Source organism: Salvia miltiorrhiza, chromosome 5 (genome assembly GCF_028751815.1).
Source record: "Salvia miltiorrhiza cultivar Shanhuang (shh) chromosome 5, IMPLAD_Smil_shh, whole genome shotgun sequence".
Classification (NCBI taxonomy): Eukaryota; Viridiplantae; Streptophyta; class Magnoliopsida; order Lamiales; family Lamiaceae; genus Salvia; species Salvia miltiorrhiza.
The window spans coordinates 37,074,689-37,098,170 of record NC_080391.1 but is presented as its reverse complement, the minus strand read 5'-3'; the positions used below and the strand labels follow the sequence as shown (position 1 = coordinate 37,098,170).

The 23,482-nt window shown below is 38.5% G+C and overlaps 3 long non-coding RNA genes across 3 annotated transcripts; 1 reads left to right on the top strand and 2 right to left on the bottom strand.

Moving 5' to 3' along the window:
- Positions 1 to 1,956: 1,956 nt before the first annotated feature.
- LOC131024294 (uncharacterized) lies at positions 1,957 to 4,511 on the bottom strand. Its single transcript, XR_009101742.1, has 2 exons — positions 2,313 to 4,511; positions 1,957 to 2,226 (listed from the first exon to the last, which is right to left on the bottom strand). It is a non-coding gene; the product is annotated as an uncharacterized LOC131024294 (long non-coding RNA).
- Positions 4,512 to 12,160: 7,649 nt separating this feature from the next.
- On the bottom strand, positions 12,161 to 15,804 carry LOC131024293 (uncharacterized). Its single transcript, XR_009101741.1, has 2 exons — positions 15,002 to 15,804; positions 12,161 to 13,147 (listed from the first exon to the last, which is right to left on the bottom strand). It is a non-coding gene; the product is annotated as an uncharacterized LOC131024293 (long non-coding RNA).
- A 4,033-nt stretch (positions 15,805 to 19,837) lies between these two features.
- Positions 19,838 to 20,885, top strand: LOC130987046 (uncharacterized). Its single transcript, XR_009089554.1, has 2 exons — positions 19,838 to 19,887; positions 20,437 to 20,885. It is a non-coding gene; the product is annotated as an uncharacterized LOC130987046 (long non-coding RNA).
- Positions 20,886 to 23,482: the final 2,597 nt, after the last annotated feature.

Sequence of the window (23,482 nt, the reverse complement as noted above, 5' to 3'; positions counted from 1 at the left end):
TTTGAGATGAGTGGAGAGTTTATATAGAGATGAGTAAAGAGATAGAATATGAGATAGAGCATGAGTTAAGGCTTTATGAGTATGGATTTTAAAAGGATTAAAATGTTTTAAATCAATTCCTTTTTAATGAAGTTTAAAATGCTTATTTAAGTCATTTATAAATAAATAATGAGAAATGCGTAAAGGAGTTCGTAAATGAATCGCGGCATGAGATTTTCAATTTCCCTAGTAAACTAAGGAGATATTATGAAGGAACAAGCAATGAACGAGACTCTCACTACCGAGTCACTACAACAAATTGGAGAAGGAAAAAGTTCACGCACAAACAAGATATGTACACCACCTCAAGATGGAGGTAAAGAAAAAGAAAATGGAAGGAAAGCACTAGAACTAAACTTAAGGTATAACCCAAACCCAAGGCTAGTAGGTTCAAGCTAAGAGAGTGAATGCTTTGGCTAAAGTGCCAGAAGCTACAGCAAGAATAAAGTTGGAACGCCACCACAATGGAAACTTAGAAACCCCCATTAAATAATCATTTGGAAATGAGAAAATGAGTTTACATGGCAGAAGGAGTGCCATTAATCTTTAAGTGAAAGTTACCAAGATGATGAGAAAAGTTTGATATTAGAATTCCCTAGTCAAATCTGAGAAGGTGACGTAGGACGAAGGAAACAATTAAGGTAGTTCACCACTTTACTAAGATGAAGTGGGTGAAAGAATGTTGTTAGGTCCTGAACTGGTCCAACAGATGATTGAGAAAGTCGACCACATCAAGCAAAGAATCAAAGAAACTCAAGATAGACAAAAGTCTTACGCCGATAAACGCCGATTGGAATTAGAATTTAATGTTGGGGATCGAGTTTTCCTCAAAGTCTCTCCCTCAAAGGGAGTTATACGTTTCGGAAAGAGGGGCAAGTTACGACCCCGTTATATAGGACCTTTTGAGACCCTAGATAAGTTAGGTCTTTGTAGCCTATAAGTTGGCTCTGCCACCAAGCATTGTGGATGTATACAATACGTATAGCACCTCGCAATTAAGAAAGCATGTGATTAAGCAAGATAAAGTAGTCCTAGCCAGGACCTAAGTTGTGATAAGAAATCAGTCCAGATACTTGATCGCAAGATTCAAGTTTTACGAGGCAATAATATTGTTCTCGTCATGTAGTGGAACCATCACAGGATGGAAAAGGCCACAAAAGAGATGAATGAAACGAATGACTAGTATCACAAGATAGAATACCAGATATGCAATTCCGAGGACGGAATTTTTATAAGGAAGGAGGAATGTAATACCCCGTTTCCCCGAGCTAAATTTAGAATTTATTTTGAACTTAGAAGTCAGGATGATTCACGCCGGATATAAAGAAAATAAATTTATTTTAATTCCAACAAAAGTAATTTACAAAAAGCATTTGTAAATTTAATTATTAAATTTATGTGCGTTGCATATTTATTTAATTTAGCATTCAAGAAGTTTCACGAGATACTTAATTAGCGAACCCTAAAGTATTTATTACAGTCCCGATATTTTATCCTGAGGGATTTTATTAGTCCAATCAACACTCACACTTTACACTCTTTCCACCTACCCAATTTCTTTTCCAACCAACTACCCTATACCTATCAAATTTCCTTTCCACCCACTCCCTATAATCCTCAAAGGTCTACACTTTATAGCTTTTGAGTAAAGCTTGTCTGCCATGTTCTTCTGCCAAAAGACTATAGTGCAGCCCAATTTTCATTACTTCTCAATTCACGAAGTTCTCTCTTCCAAAAGAAAGGGGAACGAACTAGAATTTCAAAGCCTTAAACAGCTGCACATTTTCGGACCACACAAACCCAGATTCAGTGAGCTCCTCCTCAACACAATTATCACAAGGTTTCATTCTCTTCGAATTATAATACTTTGCAGTATTGGGTAAAGCATCTCCATTTATTTTCACAAACACACAAATCTCAGCAACGAAAACATTTAGCCTCTTGCATCCAAGAAATCACACACACCAAAGCATAATCATTCTATTTTCTGTAATACTCCACACTTTTACTGTTTTTACATGAAAGCATGATTCATTGAAAAGAAAAGAGAAAAGATTTCATTTTGAAGTTTTGAAATTTTTGTCTCCTGTCCTTGTGTGATGAGTCGAGAGGGAGGTGAGTTTCAGCCCGGTGGCTGCTCGACGCCGGCGACGCCACGGCGGCAAAGGCACCGCCTTTTTCCTCTTCCTGCCAACGAGAGAGAGAGAGGAGGAGGAATTAGATTTTCAGATTCTGTATTTTGAGAGGAAGAGAAAGGAGATTTGGGGGTTTACCTGTGTGGGGCGGTGGCTGGTCGGAGCTGGTCTGAGCGGAGGGAGACAGGGGCGGCGTTGTCGTCGTCTGCCGGAGACAGAGAGGTGAGGCGTCGGAGTCGGCGGACGGTGGTGGTTAGCTCCCGCTGCTACGGCCGTCGGATCTGTGAACAAGCGAGAGATTTGAGAGAGAAACGATGGAGGTGGAGGGCTCAGCGGCGGTCAGTGGCGGTCCTCGCTGCTGTCGACCTGAATCGAGAGGGAGGAGGTGCCGCTGTGCTCGGCCACTGTCAGAGAGAGAGAGAGAGAGAAGTGATGGGCGTCCGTTTTAGCGCGAGAGAAGGGAGAGCAGTTGAGGGAGAGGAGAGTCTGAGCGGCGCTCGTCGCCGGGAGTGGTGGCACGCGGCCGGAGGAATTCTGAGAGAGGGAGAGAGGCGAGCAGCGTGATATGAGAAAAGGGGAGAAGGTGCGTGACTGATATGAGAAAGGGGGGAGGAGATATGGGCTTGAGTTGGGCTAGGGCTTAGTTTGAGATGTAGGGCTTGAGAATTTGGGCCGAGTGTTGGGCTTGGTTGTGGGCCGATTTTCTTTGTTTAATTTTCAGTTGGGCCTTTATTTTATTAAAACAGATGGGCCTTATTTAAATACCACTTGGGCCGATTTTTTTTAAGGAAAATGTTGGGCCTTAATTCAATTATTTAATAGATGGCCCTATTATTGTTTAATTAACTTGGGCTGCCCATTTTATAGTGGGCTGCGAAAATTTTTAAGAAAAAGGGGGAGGTCCTTGATTTAATTATTTTAAATGGGCTGCCCATTATTTATTAATTGGACTTATAGCAAGGTTTGAATAATTTTTATTTAAAGAATAATTTGCATAATAATATTATTATTATTATTATGTGCATATACGATTAAGCATGAGATGATTTGTATAATAATATTATATCATTATTATGTGCATATTTTAAGTAATTACTTACCATATGCTAAGTATGCATTTGCATCATGCAATAAAAGTATTTATGATTTAATTGGTTTTATTTATAAATCCAATTATTTAAGAAAATTGAGTAAGAATATTGTTGGTGTTCTTAACTCAAGAGAAATATTTTCAAGTATTTATTTATTAAATTTTGAAAATCCGGCTAAGTGAATCATAGAATGTTAAGCACTACACCATGACTTAAGATTAGATACAAGGAGACCTATTGAGAATAGATTTCTTGTAGGCTTCGAGCATCAGAAGGATTAGCACTGCTATTCCGATTCAGAGATAAGGTTAAACGACAGGCTTTGCCTATACAGGTGGGCATTATTTTATTATTACGTATATAGAGATCCCCTGCGTGACGTAGGCATCATATGCGAATATATATGCATGATATGTTTTGACTATTTATTCAGTTCTTATGAAATGCTTATATGTTTAATGCCCTTTATGAAAATGAAAATGTTATGAAAATGAAATGTTTATGAAATGATTGACTGCCAAAATGTTTATGTTTTTATATGTATCCTATCTGTGTTGGTTCGCCAACTTTAAAGGAAATCCAATTGGGATCCTATGCTAGACAAAGGTCGCTAGCTAGGGTTAATGTGTACACTCATGGAGACCGCGAGTCGCTTGCGACCGGTCTTGGCGTCCGTGGTAAGGAGGCCTCCTTCCCGGCGCGTGATAGAAAGGAACAGATATGGATCATATGAAGGAAAATGATCGGCCGATCGACTTTATGAAAATGAAAGAAATGTTTTAGTAAGCGCAGGCCATTCAAGAAAACCCCTGCGTGTTACTGTTGGCAGTTCAATTTATATATGTATGCATGAATGTATTTTCGGCTATGCCCACTGAGTATTTTTATACTCAGCCCTGCATGTATTTCTAAATGTGCAGGTTGAGCAGCTGATGGAATGGAATGATGTTGAGCGGGTGTTCCTTTGACATTTCAAGAAATGTAACCTTGAGTATACATCTTCATATGTATATCTCACACGTTTTCCGCTGCAAAACACTTTGATTAGGATAACTCTATGTTATGAAGTTGTGACACGTGTTATTGGGTAACCCACCTTAATCAGTTCTCCTTTATGTGTATGTGTTATAAGTATCCAAATGATCATATATGATCCTAGCTTTTTATTTATGAGTGACATTTCCATATACTTTAATGTTAAGTAATTGTCCATTTCCATTTCTTATTGTTCACCCCAAGTCATAACCCCGGTTAATCCGTCATTGGAATAGTGGGCTGTGACAATGTGTCTGAGCCTAGTTCATATACTGAAGCCATGAACTGCCCTGAATCTGAAAAATAGTATACTGTTATGGAATCTGAAATGAGCTCCTTGCATGATAATAACACTTGGATTTTAGTTGAAAAACCTGATAATTGTTCACTGGTTGAGTGTAAATGGCTCTTTAAGATAGAGAATGAGGTGGATCATGTTAGATACAAAGCTAGATTGGTTGCTAAAGGGTTCACACAAAAAGAAGGTGTTGATTATGATGAAATCTTTGTTGGATTTGTATACTGAAAGCAAGAACTTTATGCTTGTATACAATGATTCCTGTTTTCACTATTCTTATCTCCTATCTGATTGTGTTCATGATTGCATATGTATGTTCTTTATCTCTGTATAAGTAGATTATATGGTGTGTTGTAGATCACAGAAGACCATATAATTGGAATAACCTTAAGAGATATAATATGATCACAGCCGAAATAACTCTAGGACAAGTTATTGGTTTAGGCTGCAGTATAGATGGAAGTAGTTTGTCTTGGCTACTTGTCTATACTGGTACGTCATTACGTATTGATAGGACCACAGTTTGAGATGTATTCTTCTATCTGACTTAAGTGAAGAATCAAGATCTCGGTGACTTATAAATCTTAATACTAATAAGTATTCAGATATATATGTTAACTCGTATATCACTTTGACTTACTATGGGTGAAAGTTATATATTAACTCGAGTACTCTGTATCTTGGGTGATAGCGGTTAATATATGATACTTGATTATCTGTATTAGTACCCGTATCCGGTATAGGATAATGACATCCCCTTAAGGAGCTCAATAAGGTTTATTACGCTAAACCCTGCAGGTTGATTAAGTTCAGGCGTAATAATAAAGTTTGAGTGGTACTGCTTAAGGAATTATTAAGAGATTAATTAATTTAAGCTGTCAGAGCTCTATTTAATTAATGGATGTCGGATATTTTAAATACGGAGATTTAATAAGTCTAAATACAAGCCCCGACTCATCACCGGCAATAAAGGGGTAAGTCAGTATCGGTTCTCTAGTGGAATGAACTGATATTTATAAATTAATTATGGTCTGGGCTGACCATAGATAAATTAATTTATTTGAGGCCCACCTTTATTCCTTGTATCTGGTCCCTGGGCTGGCCCAATGTCTCCTAGCCCAAGTAGGGCAGATTTTCGGCCCTCACTCAATAACTGGCGCCCCCTCTCAGTTTCTGTATTATAAAATACAGCTGTCAGCTCTCAGGGAAACACACTGATAAAATTAGGGTTTTTGAGAGCAGAGAGAGGCGCAAGAACGTGAGGTGATTTCTGTCTTGGGAATTTCCATAGCTCGTTGTCCATCCAACGTTGGGAATTGAGCGGGATACAGTCGAGAAGATCAGAGCTGGAGTCAGATTCTTTCGACACGATCATCAACAACTTGTGCATCCGATTCTCAAGTAAGTCTTTCCTAACACCTATGTGCAGCTGTTAAATTCATAGGAGCATATTAGGATTTAATCGTTGTATGATGAATTAATAATAATCCAAGAAATGATCATCGGGCAAACGGAGTATTAATTCATTTTAATATTCCTTCAATTGGTATCAGAGCCCAGGATTAATTTCTTGGCTCTATTATTAATTTATGTACGATTAATAATGTGCGTTGTTTTTACTGCTGTTGTTCTTCGTGGTCTGTTGATTCGTGGAATACGTCGTTTGACATTGTAATCATTTTTCACCACGAGAAAATCCGTGGTTAGATTAGGATTTCAATTGTTTTTGTTTTTCCGTTGTAATCTGTAAAATCTGAGGAACGAGACGAGCACGACGACGAATCAACAATGTAAGAAAGGTGGATGGAGGTGGCGTGCCGGATGCGGTGCGGCGGAGGTTGCCGGCGCCGAGGGCAGCGCACGCACGGGCACTTGCGCGCCGTGTGTCGCGCGCGCCTGATCGTGCGCCGTGCACGTTGCTGCTGCACGGGCGAGTGCGCGCTGGGCGAGGCCGAGGCGAGGCTGGGCTAGGGCGAGCGGGGGCGGTGCGCGCCTAGGGCTGCGCGTGTGCGCTTCGCGCGCTGCGTGCCCGGAGGGCGTCGCGCGGCCGCTGCTGCCGAGCTGCTGTCTGCGCGCCGAGGCGCCGGAGTCTGCTGCTGATGGTGCGGGTCAGGGCGAGGAGGAGGCGAGCGATGGGGGCAGCGCGCGCCTGGGGTAGTGCCTGCGCGCTGTGCGCGCGGCGTGCCCGGCAGGCGACGCACTGCCGCTGCCGCTGCTGCTGTCCAGTCCACGCCGGAGCCCGCTGCTGCTGCTGCGTTCGTGCGGTGGGCGAGGCCGAGTGCTGCCGACTGCCGCTGCTGCACGCCGAGGAGGCTGCTGCCAGCGCCGGGCTGCCTTGTGCGCCGGGGCGGCTGCTGCGCGGTGGAGAGGCGGCTGGTCGAAGGATGTGGTGGCGGCTAGGATTTCCAAACCCTAGCTGCGTTTCAAACCCTAGGGGGCCCAAACCCTAGCTTGACGGGCCCATGTGTTCGGGCCAAGTTTTTTATTCTGTTTTGGGCCTGTTTTTTGTAATAGAATAGATGTTGTGTTTCCACGAATGGGTCACGAAGATTTTAATTCTTTAATTATGTTCTTTGCATGTCGTGGTTGTTAATCCCTTATGCTCTTTACTTGCTTTTGCTCGTCTTTGCTTGTTAATATGTTTTATTTACATGTTGCGTTCTAGAGAAGCATGTTTAGGTTTATGTGCTTGAGCATGTACAAACCTTTTGAAAGAAAAAGACTAAGCTGTTTAATAATTTTTATAGTAATTAAAAATTATTTTAGACCTCCACATGCGGTCTCTAGACAAAGTGATTAGCAATGTGAGTAAACGTCCACCCAACGTGGCTTACTTCATATTTGTTTTTCATAAGTTTGTCAGAAGAGGTTTCTATAAAAAATATTTAAACCATTGAAGTAGTGGGAGTTATGCAGTAAACGTCCACCCAACGTGGCTTACTTGTGTAATTTTCACAAGTACTTTGGAGAATGGAATTAAATAAGATAACCAAGAAAATTAAATTGAAAGCGGCATGGTCCGAGTGAGTATGCTAATTTCGAGAATTTAATTTTCAAGGTTAAAATGTGGTCATTGCTTAGATATCATATCAAGTACAATGTACAACTCCCAAAGGAGTCCCTTCTTGATGATGATATGGTCTAGTTAAGGTGCCAACTATTAATTTCCTTTGTCAAAAGGTTAAGTTGACATGGATGGAAATTAAATGACTAGGTAAATAGTCTGGTTAAGGAGTTCGTGTGTAAACGTCCACCCAACGTGGCTTGCACATGGAATTCTTTGAGCCGTTGGAGGTTTCATTAATATTGTTTTATCAAAAGGTTACAATATTATTGTTACGAACTATATGCGTTTCATGTTCTTACATGTTTATTTGTTTACTTTCAGATATGTCTATGTCTCCGATAATTAACATTCTAGCAAACAATCCTCTCATCGGTCCTAATTATACCGAATGGAAACGCCATATAATGTACATACTTGACGCTGATGAGCACAGTTTTGTGCTTACCACTCCACGTCCCACGGCCTTAACTGATGAGTCGACTGATGCGGAATGAGAGGCGCATAAAAGGTGGCACAAGTCGAATAATATGGCCAAGTGCTATATTATGATGACTATGTCGCAAACTTTGCAACTCCAGCATCAGGTCATGGATGACGCAGCGACCATCATGTTAAATCTCAAGGAGGTTTATGGGGAGTCCGAGAGGTCTGCTCGCTTTAACTTGATGAGAGAAATCTTATCTTGTAGGATGAGCGAGGGCAGTCCTGTGCACGATCATGTCATGCATATGACAAATTTGTTTGACAGGCTTGATCTGCTAGGAGGGGGTATCGAAGGCGAAGCCAAGGTTAATATCATCCTCAACACTCTCCCCAAATCCTATGAGAACTTCCGTCTCAACGTCGTTATGAGCAAGGCCAACTATACTCTCAATGAGTTATTGAATGCTCTAGTTACGGCGGAGGGAGTCATGGGCAAGCGCAATGGGAAAGAGGTCCTTGCTGCTGCCAAGGGATCTGCTTCTTCGTCGAAAGGCGGGAAAAAGAAGTGGAAAGGTCCAAAGGGCAAGCATGACCATGAAGCTAGTGGGAGCGGTAAAGCCAAAGTAGATGGCCCTACCGGCGGCGTGAAGAAGCCAACGGCCAAGGGAAAGTGCTTCAAGTGCGGCAAGGTTGGGCATTGGAAGAAAGATTGTCCAGTGCTCAAGGCAAAGGGACAAGGTACGTCACAAGTTTTAGTAACTGAAACATGTTTAGCTTCGTTTTCTACTCATTCGTGGGTAGTGGATACGGGGGCAACTGACCATGTTTGTTACACCTTGCAGGGCTTCAAGCCAACAAGGGAGCTAGCAAGTGATGAGATCACCATCTCCATGGGCAATGCGTCGAAGGTCGCAGCTGTTGCTATTGGAGATTTATCTTTATGTTTTGGTGATGACATTTTAGTTTTGAGAGATATTTTGTATGTGCCGGAGTTTCGGCGGAACATAATTTCTGTTTCAAAATTGTTTTTGAATGGATATTCTGTTATTTTTGATAGGGGTGTTTCTATCATGAAAGATAACAAGACTATTTGTTCTGGAATTTTGAACAACTCTCTCTATACTATTACATGTCCAATTAACAACTCTGTCCATGTTGCATCTACATCACAAATCCTTCCAAATCCGAATAAGAGGAAACATTATTCTCATGAACAATATACACATACTTGGCACCTAAGATTAGGCCACATCAATCTAAATAGGATCCAAAGGCTCGTTTCAAATGGAATCTTGAAAGATTTTCAAGCGGTTCCATTTAGAACCTGCGAATCCTGTATAGAGGGAAAGATGACGGCAAGGCCTTTTAAGGCAAAGGGGAATAGGGCCTCGTATGTGTTAGAATTGGTTCACTCTGACTTGTGTGGACCGATGTCCACTAGAGCTCGTGGAGGGTATGAGTACTTCGTCACTTTTATTGACGATTACTCAAGATATGGGTATATTTACCTACTTCAACGCAAGTCTGAATGCTTTGAGAAATTCAAAGAATTCAAGGCGGAGGTGGAGAAGAGAACGGGTAAATCTATCAAGTCATTGCGGTCTGATCGCGGTGGCGAATACCTCGGGAACTAGTTTTTGCAATACTTGTCAGATTTTGGGATTACATCCCAATTGACTGCACCGGGTACTCCCCAACAGAACGGTGTAGCAGAGAGAAGAAACAGGACTCTTATGGAAATGGTACGATCTATGATGAGCTATGCATCATTGCCTATTTCGTTTTGGGGATATGCCTTGGAAACAGCGGTTTATTTGCTGAATCGGGTACCGTCCAAATCGGTTCCTAAAACTCCTATTGAGTTATGGTCAGGGCGTAAGCCCAGCTTGAATCATATAAAGATATGGGGTTGTCCTGCATACGTGCTAGACAAGGAAGCGAGGAAATTGGAGCCGAGATGCGAACTAATGCTGTTTATAGGATACCCTAAGGAAACGAAAGGTGGTTATTTTTATAATCCGAAGGATCAGAAGGTGGTTGTTAGCACCAACGCACGATTCTTGGAACACGATTATGAAAATAATCACAAGTCTAAGTCCGAGATTGTCCTTCAAGAAATCGAAGGCAATGGACAGGTGATTCCATCACCCCAGCCAAGTGTGCAAGTGAATGCACCACAAGACACTGCACGAACCATTGTCACAGCTGTACCACCACCGCTTCATCGTAGTGGGAGGGTTGTAGTTCAACCCGATCGATTTATGTTCTTGGGAGAATCTTCGGATCTACTTCCTGTTGATGAACAAAAGGATGTCGACCCTGATAACTATAGACAAGCGATGAAAGATCAAGATGCAAATTCTTGGTACGAGGCCATGGTTTCTGAGATAGAATCCATGGGTGCTATGGATGTATACGAGAAGACCGAACTACCAGATGGCTTTTTAGCTATAGGTAGTAGGTGGGTATACAAGAGAAAGAGAGATTCGGATGGCGAAGTCGCAGCTTTTAAAGCTAGATTGGTGGCGAAAGGTTATACCTAGGAACAGGGTATAGATTATGATGAGACCTTTTCGCCGGTTGCCATGCTCAAGTCTATCCGAATACTCCTTGCCATAGCAGCCCACATGAACCTTGAGATTTGGCAAATGGATGTCAAGACCGCTTTCCTAAACGGTTTCCTTGAAGAAGGAAGGGACATCTATATGCAGCAACCTGAAGGGTTTGTGAAGAAGGGCGAAGAGCATCTTTTGTGGAAGCTTAAGAAGTCCATTTATGGACTTAAGCAAGCTTCGAGGTCATGGAACAAACGTTTTGACGAGGTCATTAAATCCTATGGATTTACTCGTTGTGAGAACGAAAGTTGCGTGTACCGTTTAGATGCCAATGGTGACGTGGTTTTCCTTGCACTTTATGTAGATGATATCCTCCTCATTGGCAATAACGTTGAGCTATTATCGGACATAAAGAAGTGGTTATCCGAACAGTTTCAAATGAAAGACTTAGGAGATGCAGCGTACATCCTGGGGATTAAGGTTGTTCATGATCGCCAGAAAAGGATGTTGAGCTTATCTCAAGCGTCTTACATTGATACTGTGATTGCTCGTTTTAGCATGCAAAATGCCAAGAAAGGCTTGCTACCTTTTAGACATGGCATTCCTCTGTCGAAGGACATGTGTCCTAAGACGCCTAGTGAGGTTGAGGAGATGAGGAAGATACCCTATGCTTCCGCCGTAGGTAGCCTCATGTATGCGATGCTATGCACGAGACCTGATATTTGCTATGTCGTTGGCATGGTTGCAAGATATCAGTCGAACCCTGGACCAGGACACTGGACTGCGGTAAAGCATATTCTCAAGTACCAGAAACGGACTCGAGATTATAGGCTAGTTTACCAGTCAGACAGTCTATTTCCTTTGGGTTACACCGATTCGGATTTCCAGGCTGACCGGGATGAGAAGAGATCTACCTCTGGTTATGTGTTTACCTTGGGAGGTGGAGCCGTATCATGGCGGAGTGCAAAGCAGAAGTGCATTGCAGACTCCACCATGGAAGCCGAATATGTAGCTGCTTCGGAAGCTGCTAAGGAGGCTGTATGGTTCCGGAACTACCTCTTGGATCTAGGAGTGGTCCCTAATTTGCCTAAGAGTATCATAATTTATTGTGATAACTCGGGTGCAGTGGCAAATTCTAAGGAACCCAGGAGCCACAAGGCGTCAAAACACATAGAGAGAAAGTACCACATCATACGAGAAATCGTAAATAGAGGAGATGTGCTAGTAGAAAAGATTGACACATTGGAGAACCTAGCTGATCCTTTCACGAAAAGCTTACCGCAAAAGACCTATGAGAAGCATGCTCGAGGGATGGGATTGCGGTTGATGCCACCCACTTAGAGAAAAACATTCAGTATAAGTGGGAGAGATGAAGTGAAGTTTTTGTAATAACTAGTATTTAGACTGTCACGACCGGCCTTAATTAGGGATAATTAATCCGGGAAACCATGACTAAGGATTTGAGATAAGAAGCGGGATAGAAAGGGGCGCATAAGAGAATACTCAAAGAGTTTGAATACGCGTGAAATATTCCTTAAAAACGAACAAGGCATAGTTCGCATAAAAAGGGTACTCAAAGAATTTCTATACGCGTTATATTCCTTAAAAGGAAAAGGCATCGTTAGGGGCTTGGCTAAAACATTATCAGAGTTTGCAACGGAAGGCGTAACTGAAATAATCAGTGTTTACAGCGGAAATGCATAACTGTGATACATGTATGAAGACATGTATCCTTTCTGAGCCTACTTTAAGTTCGACAAAAACTCCACTCAGCAACACTTCATCGCCCATCACAGCTCAACCTGCACAATCATAAACATCGAAGGGCTAAGTACAAAAGTACTTAGTGGGCAGTTGCCAAGCATATAACATAACATCAACAACAAAACACAACATCGCATAAGAGGCATGAGTTTCTTTCATATCATTTGCTCATTAAATATTTCCAAATTCATAAATAGCATAAGGGCATTCTTCATCATCAATCTTCATTAACAAACATCGTGTCGTGGAGAAGGCCTTCCCCAACGAACACGGGCATCGCGCCGTGAGGGGAAGCCTCCCTCAGCGGTCACGGCATCGTACTATTGAGGGAGGCCTCCCCCAATAGACGCTGTAACACTGGCATATTGGCATCGCGCCGCGAGAGAGGCCTCTCTCAGCGGACACGGGCATCGCGCCGTGAGGAAGGCCCTCCTCAGCGGACACGGCATCGTACTGTTGAGGGAGGCCTCCCCCAACAGACGCAAGCATCAAACATAAGCATAAACTTATCAGCGTAAAGCATTCAAGCGTAAATAAGCGTAATCATTTAACGTGCATCATAATAAAGCTTAACTCATTTAAGCGTAATAAAGCATACCATACTTGAAGATCCAATTTGCATTTTAAAGCATAACACTTGCATAGCATTTTATTTACGCGTAAGAAATTGCCCACCTCAATTGTTCTTAAAGCTGGCGTGGAGTCGTTTCTTCTTCGGCTTCACTTTCTGTCGCCCGGACCTTCATTGATGAAGAGTCGATAAGTTCGTGAAGTAATTGTCATAAGACAAAGTCTAATTCTACGTGCCTAGGGTATCTTTTAGTGTTTTAGGGTTCTAGCATCCATAATTCGTTACATTAAAGACAGTCAAAAATCAATCATACCTCGTCTAATCTCATTCAAACACATAGGCAACACAAACACATAAGGCACATAAGAATCACAATCAAACATCATCAAAACATGCTCTGTTTTTACACTGACTCAACTTCAAAATTTAATCTGTTTTGACTTCGACATCTCCTGGACTCGAGACTCATACCGAAAGAAAGATCTTCGAATCTAGTTTCATATAAAAAAAAATAGAGTCGAAAACTCCAAGTGGTTTGAGAGATATGACGTTTTTACCACGATCTACCATGTTCGGCAATTTTGAACAATCGAAAACTTGGATTTTTGACAAATAGTAAACGTTGTCAAACTGGGCTCAACTTTGGTGCATATCTAGCTAACACAATAAGGTTAATACCATAAAAATTTGGAAAGCTAGATCACACAGGAAGCTACTGAAATAAATGACTCTTTCATCTGTTCTCTGAAATTCTCGGTAGTTATGTGCAGTTTAGGTTTTGCATTTTAAAGAAGTATCAAACGAAGTTGGAATGGCTTGAAATTTTACCAGGGTACTCAAGACTCATGTCAGTACTTGCTATAAAATTTTCAAAGCTATTAGACATCGACAAACCGTCGATCACAGTAGGTCAGTAGGCCTACGAAATTCATATTTATAAGTCCTTAAAAAAAATAATTTATATAAATCAAGAAATAAGAATTTAATCCCAAAAATATTCATTAAAAGTCCATCATAATTTAAATAAAGAACGGACCTCATTTAAAATAAATAGTCCCAAACTTGTTACGCACATATACGAAATCTTTCATGAAACATCCTTTAAAATAAACTTTGATACATAGAAAATAATTCAACAACTTGAGCTCTTAAGGGGTTGTTTTGCAACAGACACCAAATCTGCCTCGGATCTCCAAATGATTCTCCAAAAGACATTCTGGAAACTAGACATTTCAAGGATCATTCTCCAATTTGAATCGAATGAAAAACAATTCAAACGAGCAAGATATGCCCTCTCAAAGATGGGTATTAACAAGCAAAAATCTGAAAATTTCAGATTTCCAGATTACAACCAAGTCAGTGGGCTTTCTTTAAAAATTCATATCTCCCTTTACAAAACTCCACTGGGAACCCCAAGGGTCAATCTGGAAACTAGGGAGAGATCATAACACTCTCCAGTTGGATTTACTCTAAGAACATTCATGGTTTAGAAGATATGACTGTCTAAAGTTCAGTGCACAAAAAGCGTTCAAGTTTGGCAGATTCATAACATAAATCAGAAAACCAACTTTAGGCTTCACCAAAAATTCTAAAACTAAGCAAGTAAGTTCCCAACATGTCATTGAATATTCAGTAGAAAGCTAGGCTTGAGAATCAAAGATTTAAGTCGGGCTTTGCCACCTCAAAGTCGTAGGTTTGTAAAATCTACTGGATGGTACATGGAATAAGAACTAGATTTCAAGAATTTATACCGGTTGTTTCCCTTATTCAAAAATGGTGAGGCCGATGTCAAAAGAAAGATACGGGAGTCTAGAGTGACATATTCAAGGTTCAAAGGTTTTCACCGATTGAAACTTTACTTATGGCCTCCCAAAGATTGTTTACCAAAAATGTATTCCAGATGGGCAGTGATGTTTACAAATTCATAAATAAATCATAAGAGCTTCAAACCTTCTGAAATTTTGCCAAAGTATAGAAAACATATGAAAGATGATACAAAATTAATTTGGGAATTTTTGGGAACCTTTTGGATGGCTGGAATCGCCTTGCAAAACACTGCCGGAGCAGTGTACTTATGGCAGAACTCGTGGCTGCTCTTCGGTTCCTTAGTGAAGAATGAAGATGATGAAAAGATTGTTGCCTGTATAATGGAATGTTAGATGCATTCTTGCGTGTGGTGGGGAAGGGAGTAGGTGGAAAGTTTGGTGTAGTGGAATTAGTGGAGTGGAAAGGGTGGTGAGAAAAAATGTAGTGGAAGAAAGCAAAAGGTGGTGGAGATAGTTGGTGGAGTGGAGAAGTGGAGATTATGCGTGTATAGTGTAGGAGACATTAGGGAGTGGAAAAAAATAATGATGATTGTATGCTTACATATATGTCTAGCATATTCATGTATCTACTTCATAGCATTGATAGGTGAAACTGTAATTGGTTATAAGAGTTTGTAAAGTATGAGAATGAGATTGATGAATAAATGAATTATATCCTCATGCCTTGGTGATGCTAATACAGTAATATGAATCTAGATTAAATCCGTAGATTGAATTTGCGTTGCAGTCGGAATAATTTCTCGACTTCTAGTAGCACTAATAAAATATAACTGCTTCTGTTTCTCGATTAATAAATAACATGACTTTGCTAAGTCAGTTATAACTTGGAAATAATAATTATTGATTGCTCAATAATCCTCGTCGCGTTTTTTTTTTTTTTTTTTTTCATACGTTATAAAAATATAACGCTAAAATAATAACTCTGCCTCTGATAAAAAAAATCAGAACCATAAACTGGATTCATTTATAAAAAATTGCATTTACTAGTTTTTATCATAAATAAAAGAGCGGGCTACTACACAATTCAACTACTTTTGATGCAATTCTGTTAGGATGATACAACCTCTTCTTTTGTAAAACTTATTCAGGCACTTACTATCTAGTTATTTTTTGTTAAATTGTTGCGTTTGGAAATATTTAACAATTCACATATTTTTTATACAGAGCAATTTTTGGAGTTTACACTTTGCTGTATTTCTTGTATTTGTACTACTGTTTTACAATGCATACCTGAGGTAAGGTGTATATTTTTTATATGTAACTGAGCTGTTAAATTATATAATATTTCGAATTTTTAACCAGTTGTCTGCGGCCTAATTAGGCTATGTTATGCATGTGCGTTTAATTTGTTCATAGTAGTAGTGTATGAACTGGTATGTTCATAAAATTAGGTTGTATGTCCAGTAATTACGTTAGTAACGTTATAAAAAATATGATTTTGCTTGTTGCATTAACCTCATTCGAATTAACATGTATATTGTATATTAACTAGATATCTGCATACCATATTTGTTACACACACGATATTTATTGACCAATATAGCTTAGTGCATGATTTTACTGTAATCTATCTCGCAAAAATTTTTAAGTAATGTTCGTCACGAAATAAAACAAAATATTGAAATATTTACATTGGTTCATTAGTTGTGTTCAAAATTCGCAATGAAAAATTCATATGAAATTATATAATGAGTAACTATCGAAGCTCATATTTACACGCTGAGTGGTACGCCTCTTGTCGAACATGGTTTCATAGTTTCAAAAGGTTCGTTTAATTTGTTCGTAGAAATAGTATACGAACTGGTATGTTCATAAAATTATGTCGTATGTCCAGTAATTACGTTCGTAACGTTATAAAAAATATGATTTCGTATTGCATTAACCTCATTCAAATTAACATGTATATTGTATATTAACTAGATATATGCATACCATATTTGTTACACACACGATATTTATTGACCAATATAGCTTAGTGCATGATTTTACTGTAATCTATCTCGCAAAAAATTTTAAGTAATGTTCGTCACGAAATAAAACAAAATATTGAAATATTTACATTGGTTCATTAGTTGTGTTCAAAATTCGCAATGAAAAATTCATATGAAATTATATAATGAGTAACCATCCAAGCTCATATTTAGACGCTGAGTGGTACGCCTCTTGTCGAACATGGTTTCATAGTTTCAAAAGGTTCGTTTAATTTGTTCGTAGAAATAGTATACGAACTGGTATGTTCATAAAATTATGTCGTATGTCCAGTAATTACGTTCGTAACGTTATAAAAAATATGATTTTGCTTGTATATTGTATATTAACTAGATATCTGCATACTATATTTGTTACATACACTATATTTATATTTACTAAAAATTATGGATATATTATTGATTTATATAAGAGAAATCCTATACATACAATTTAGAATAATTTATTATTATACGTTCACATAATATTTTTATGTGTTGCAAAAATCTGATGTTACATTTTGCAAAACTATTTATATTTTTAGATGGATCATTCACATTCATTGACCAATATAGCTTAGTGCATGATTTTACTGTAGTGTCATTTAAGTAAAAAAATTTAAGTAATGTTCGTCACGAAACAAAACAAAATATTAAAATATTTACATTGTTTCATTAGTTTTGTTCAAAAGTCGCAATGAAAAATTCATATGAAATTATATAATGAGTAACCATCCAAGCTCATATTTACACGCTGAGTGGTGCGCATATTGTCGAACATGTTTTCATAATTTCAAAAGGATCGTTGAATTATTTAAACTAGCACAACAAACTGATACTGGCAATATTTTCATTATCTGTCTAACAATATTTGTAAAATGTATTATGACTATATTGGCAAATACAAAACATTTAAACACACACAAGTTGAGTAAAATATAAAGAACATAATACACGATGATAAAAATAATATATGTACATGCACAATTAACAAAATGCATATATTGATGATGTAATGTCATTAACAAATTTTAAAAAATATAATCAATCCAATTTACGAACATGACAAAATAGCAAAATGCAAATACAGTAAAAATTCGCATGTTCATTGCATGATTTCATTTAATACATTAATTTGTTCAACGAACGTGCGTACGAAACCAAAAGTATGAAATCGCTTACCCAACTTATTTAGCATTAATTTGTCTATAACAACATGAATTTGTCTTATTTTAATCACGAACTGGATTTTTCCTAAACAACAACCTATATGCTGAAATTATTATATGTTGATATCTTACCAAACATTTATGTTTTCATCATAAAAAAAACTTATGAATTATAAATTAAATATTGATATTATTATGGACAAAAAAATGAACATATATATTTAGTGTTGCATTATATTTGTGCACCAAATAGTAAACGAACATAACTTATGCTTCTGAACATACATTTTGTACGTTTATATTTTCAACGTGTGAATTGGTGCCCATACATGTTTTAGCATACATAAATTATTTAACATGTGAATTACTAATTTAATAGGTTTTGAATTTGAAATTAATGTTCAAACATAATTTTAATTAACATTAAATATCATGTACTAATACACTAATGAAACATACAAATGAAACATATTTTCTTCGAATACAAATAATGAAATTAATAATCAACGTATCAACAATGAACATATAAATGAACATATATCAAATTTGCAATGTACTGCCCATATCTACAAGAATATTAACAACATCATAGAATAAACAAGAATGACAAAAATCATTGTAAGTTAATATAATAATACATGTATTGTTTTTCTTACAATACTTGTAATTCTCAAAACTAGTTAAATAAATAAAAACAATTATAATGAACAACCCTATCATATATAATTTCAACTACTTGTTTCTGCTACTAAAAAACTTGATATTTTCGTGCAGCAATTCATTCTCAATAGAAATATCTTGCATTTTATTCTGGAGTTTGCCGTTTTCTGCCTCAAGAACATCTCGTTCGATTATAATTCTTTGGAAAAAAACACTTCTGATATGGTGGAATTTCCGGATCCAACCATTTAAAATACCTGCAATTACCATTCTATAAAGAAAAAATAAATTATTAAACATTTAGAATTAGTTCAACAGATGCATTCCTATATAATTATACAAAGGTTTAGTGCATACCGTTTGAATACCGTTTATTCCCCTTTTTTAAGAACATCAAATAATATGTTCATATTTTCAATCAAGTGTTGCATGTATTCATATTAAGTTTTTTTTTTTCTTATTCAAGTTGTTTTGTTCGAACAAGAAAACCATGAATACTAATAATCTTATTTTATTTTGAATGGATTATTAACTGCAGTATTCAACAATAAGAGCCCAATCAATCAAAATCATATCAGCAATTCATATTAATATATGTGTTCAACAATTCGAGTTTTTTGCATGTACCGTCCATCTCCATTGAAATAGATTGTTGAACTTCCGTCTTCTTCACAAAAAATATACAGAATAATACGATAGAGATTAATTGTGAGATTTTGTTTTCTCTGTAACTGACGCTATCTTAATGATAATCTTCCATAATTAACAGATTTTGGTAGATACGTTTCACTCAATAAACGGATATGGGTTGACATAAAATTACTAACTTAACCTTCCTGCATAAAAAACGATTGAAAACATTATGAAAATTAAGATAGATCAGAACCGTTAGATATCACATAATCAACGCACACAAATCGGTCTTTGTTCTCTACGTAGGGGAGTGGTCTTCATAGAACTCTCCCCTATATATATATATATATGGATCGGAAGCAAGCTAACTTAAGAATTTTTAAATAAAGGGTATACGTAGCATGCATGCATGCATGGTTTGGCTTCTTATAAGTCTCTACGTGTCTAGCCTATAATTATCCATTTATATATAATATTAAGAGGTTGTACGTGTAAGAATTTTACAAGTAAGTAGGCATACCTAGGAATCTATAAAGTAAGCTAAAAATATGACTAATCATAGCTATATTTTACCTATATATAAGGCACCGTGAGTTTCAAATTTAATAACGCACAAACACTAAATTAAGAGATCAGGAAAGCATCAGAGTTAAGGTGGGTTATATTTTCCAAAGTATGTTTGAGTTATTAAGCTCTCATATTATTAGATGAAATGTGATATGTCCATAAAATGTTTTCACGTTCTCCCACTGTTTAATGCTCTTATGTTAACAATTGTGGCTTTTAATGGGTCTAACACGCCTATTAAAAGTTGTGCGCACGGTCTTAAGGTAGTGGATTGATCCCCATGAGCCTTATAGACGAAATGAGGATTTTGGGTTCGCCCTTAATCTGGCTAGATGGTGTAGCTGACGTGGGTTCGTCCCGAGGTCCCATCTAGTTAATGAATGAATGAATGAATGTTTACTTCCCAGGGGTCGCCCAGGGACTACGAATGAAAGGATAAGGGTAACAGTAGTGCTACGGTATGGCGCGCGCAATGAATGAAAATGTTTTGTGATTATAGAAGTTAAATGTTTTATTTTAAAACCTTCTATAATTCACGTATGTGCATGGACTATCATATGAAAATGATTATTTCAAAAATGCATGACCCACTGGGTACACTAGTACTCAGCCCACAAATCTTTTCAATCTTTTCAGGTTAGTAAGATGGTGGAGGCGGAAGTAGCTGTGGCGGGTTGGCTGCAATATGTTGAAATAGCTAGCTATTATATTTTAAAAAATATGTCATATATTTTGAGTATGTAAAATGCTAGTTAAAGATTATATATATGATATTATTATTATGCAATAATTTATTTATCGCTCGATGGAGAGTGCATGTAGTCGGCCCCTCTTGGACGCTTGACCAAAGCCCTCATGATCATGTTGTGCTATGCCAATTTCATGAGTGAGCTGGTCGGTCAACTCCTTTTGGCGAGCTAGACTCGGTTACCCCATCATGTACCGCTTTATTAAAATTGTAATTAAATGTCCGACTGCTTAGCCGCACGTATTTGTAGACTGGTTCTAAACCACCAGCGTGCTGAGCCAAGCTTTCCGACTTAAATATTAAATATGTTATAATACTTAGTTTAATTATCTAACAACGATTACTATACATTAATACTCTTTAAGAATATTAACAAAAAGAGATGAACATATATATTATTATATTATTATTAAATATTTATTATTATTATTATTATTATTATTATTATTATCCCCTTTCTTTCCCGCTTCTTAAATCCAACCCCTAGTCACGTTTCGGCATTCAAGCCTTCCTTCGGGAATTGGGGCGTGACAAGACCCTAGGCATATATCTGTTTACCCAGAAGCCAAAGGTCAAACTTGCTTCAAAGAACTTGTTCTTTGCAAGTATAGTTGGCACTCGTTCAAACCTCCTCCCCATAAGAGTGTTTGAGTGGTTCGGAGTTCAGGAAGGTACTCTGAACTCTGAGTGAAAAGTCTGAGCACGAGGTGTGCTTAGCAGGGAAATCCTACGCGAGGTGTGTGGGTGCTGAAGAAGGATTTTCTTCAGTTTACGGTTGTGTGCACTAGGCAAGCACACGGGTACAGTTTGCAGTGCACCAGTGAAGCACTTGCGGAGTGGATTGTTGGTCTGATCAACCAACCGTGGATGTAGGAAAGGGTTTTTCCGAACCACGTAAAAGTCTCTGTGTTATTTACAGCTTTCAATTTTACATTCTTACTTGTGCTATTTCAATTGATAAAACTGAACACTGAATAACAGCAAAGAGTAACCTTAATCCAACAACCTGCTCCACCGAGGCTATTACGAAACTAAGTTTAATTTCCGCTGCGTATGATATCAATCTGACTGAACTATCCTCTGATAGTAAGGAAGAGTGATATCATCTCTATCTTTGCAAACACGACTGAAGCCCTTACTTGGATCAGTTAAGTTCCAGTAACTTAACTGATAACTCATTACTGAAGAGCTTTCAGTATCAGTCGTCAACCCTGTTGGTCAAAACTGATTTCAGTAAAACAAGAGTCCTTGTTTGCGTGCAAAGTTTCGTTTTGATCTCTGACTGAGATCCCTCTGATTGAGGTCAGTAGATTAAGTTAAAAATAGCCTATAGGTGTATTCCCCCCCATACACCTATTCGAGACCCTCAGGACCTAACAATTGGTATCAGAGCAGGTTGTTCGCAAGAACTATCTGCATCTGACTAGGTTCTATTTGAACTAGATCCTTTTTCTTAAAGGTCTCGAAAAAGTTTTACTCTATCTTTTTGTGCTTGCTATTTGCTCTATCTGCTGTTATCTGTTCTCTCTTTTTTGATGGAGACTAACCACAGCAGATTATCTTCTCTACCTATGTTTAGTATTGAAAAATACGACATATGGAAGTTTCGGCTTGAAAGCTTCCTCACCGCCCAACATTGCCGAATGTGGGAAGTCATCACCAGCGGACCGATCACCATCACCGAAACTGTCAAAAGGGTTCCTAATGATCTCCATCAGGATCCTTACGATGAGGTCCAGCCCAAGTCAAAGGCAGACTTCACCACAGAAGAAAGGAAGCAAGATGAGTTAGACAACCTCGCCAAAAGCATCATCTCCGGCACTGTTCCCGACAAGCATGTCATGAAGATCATCAAGCGCGGAACTGCAAAGGAGATGTGGGACATTCTGGAAAGAATGTGCGTAGGTTCCGAGGAAATCAAGGAGAATAAGTTATCGATAGCTTGCCAGAAGTTCGACTCCTTCCTCATGCTCAAGAATGAATCTATCGAGGAAATGGAACAAAGATTCAATCTTATCTTGAATGAAGTTCAATCCATTTCCAAAGACAAATACACTCAACGAGAAATCAACCTGAAGATTCTTCGAGCACTGCCACGTGGAGAATGGCAGATCTACTCAGTCGCTCATCAAAATAAGTCAGGATTCAGTCAGCTCCCGACAAACAAGCTTTTCTCCGATCTCATGGCAAATGAGTTCGACCTTCTGAGAAATCTTGGTAACAAGAAGGCTGGAGGATCAGACGAAGATGGTCCATCAACCTCAAGAGGAGTGGCACTGAAGGCCTCAACCAGAGAAGGCAAGAAGCAGATCAAGGAACCAACGGAACTCAACCCAGAGGACTTCTTCAGTTAATATGCTTTGTTGACTGAAAGATTCAACAAGATGGAGTCCAAGTTCCGGAAGTACAGAAGGTACCACAAGCAGCACTACAAAGGAAAAGAAAGAGAAGGCAACTCCAGACATTCCACAGATCGAAGCGGAGAAAGGAAGTCAGCCGCTTACGACATCAAAGATATAGAATGCTTTGGATGTAGAAAGAAAGGGCACTTTCGACATGAATGCCCTGATCTGACTCCAGCTGAGCGCAGAGAACTGAAAGCTAAGAAAGATCGTAGCTTTTCGAAGAAGAAAGCGATGGTTGCTGACGATACTGACTCTTCCAATGACACATCAGAATCATTCGACTTCGACAGTTCCAGCTCAGATGATGAGAGCCGAGCCCTGATGGCCAACGAATCAGAAAGCGTGGCTGACAACAGCTACGACAATGGAATGAATGGCTCAGAGGTAAACTCTCACTCAAAAACTCCTTTTACTGATAACTTCCTGATGCTTTCAGGAGACCACTCAGAATCTGGAGATAGCTCATCCGATGAAACTGACGAGTTTGATCAGCTCATGACTGATCACTGTCAGCTGAGGAAAATGTTCG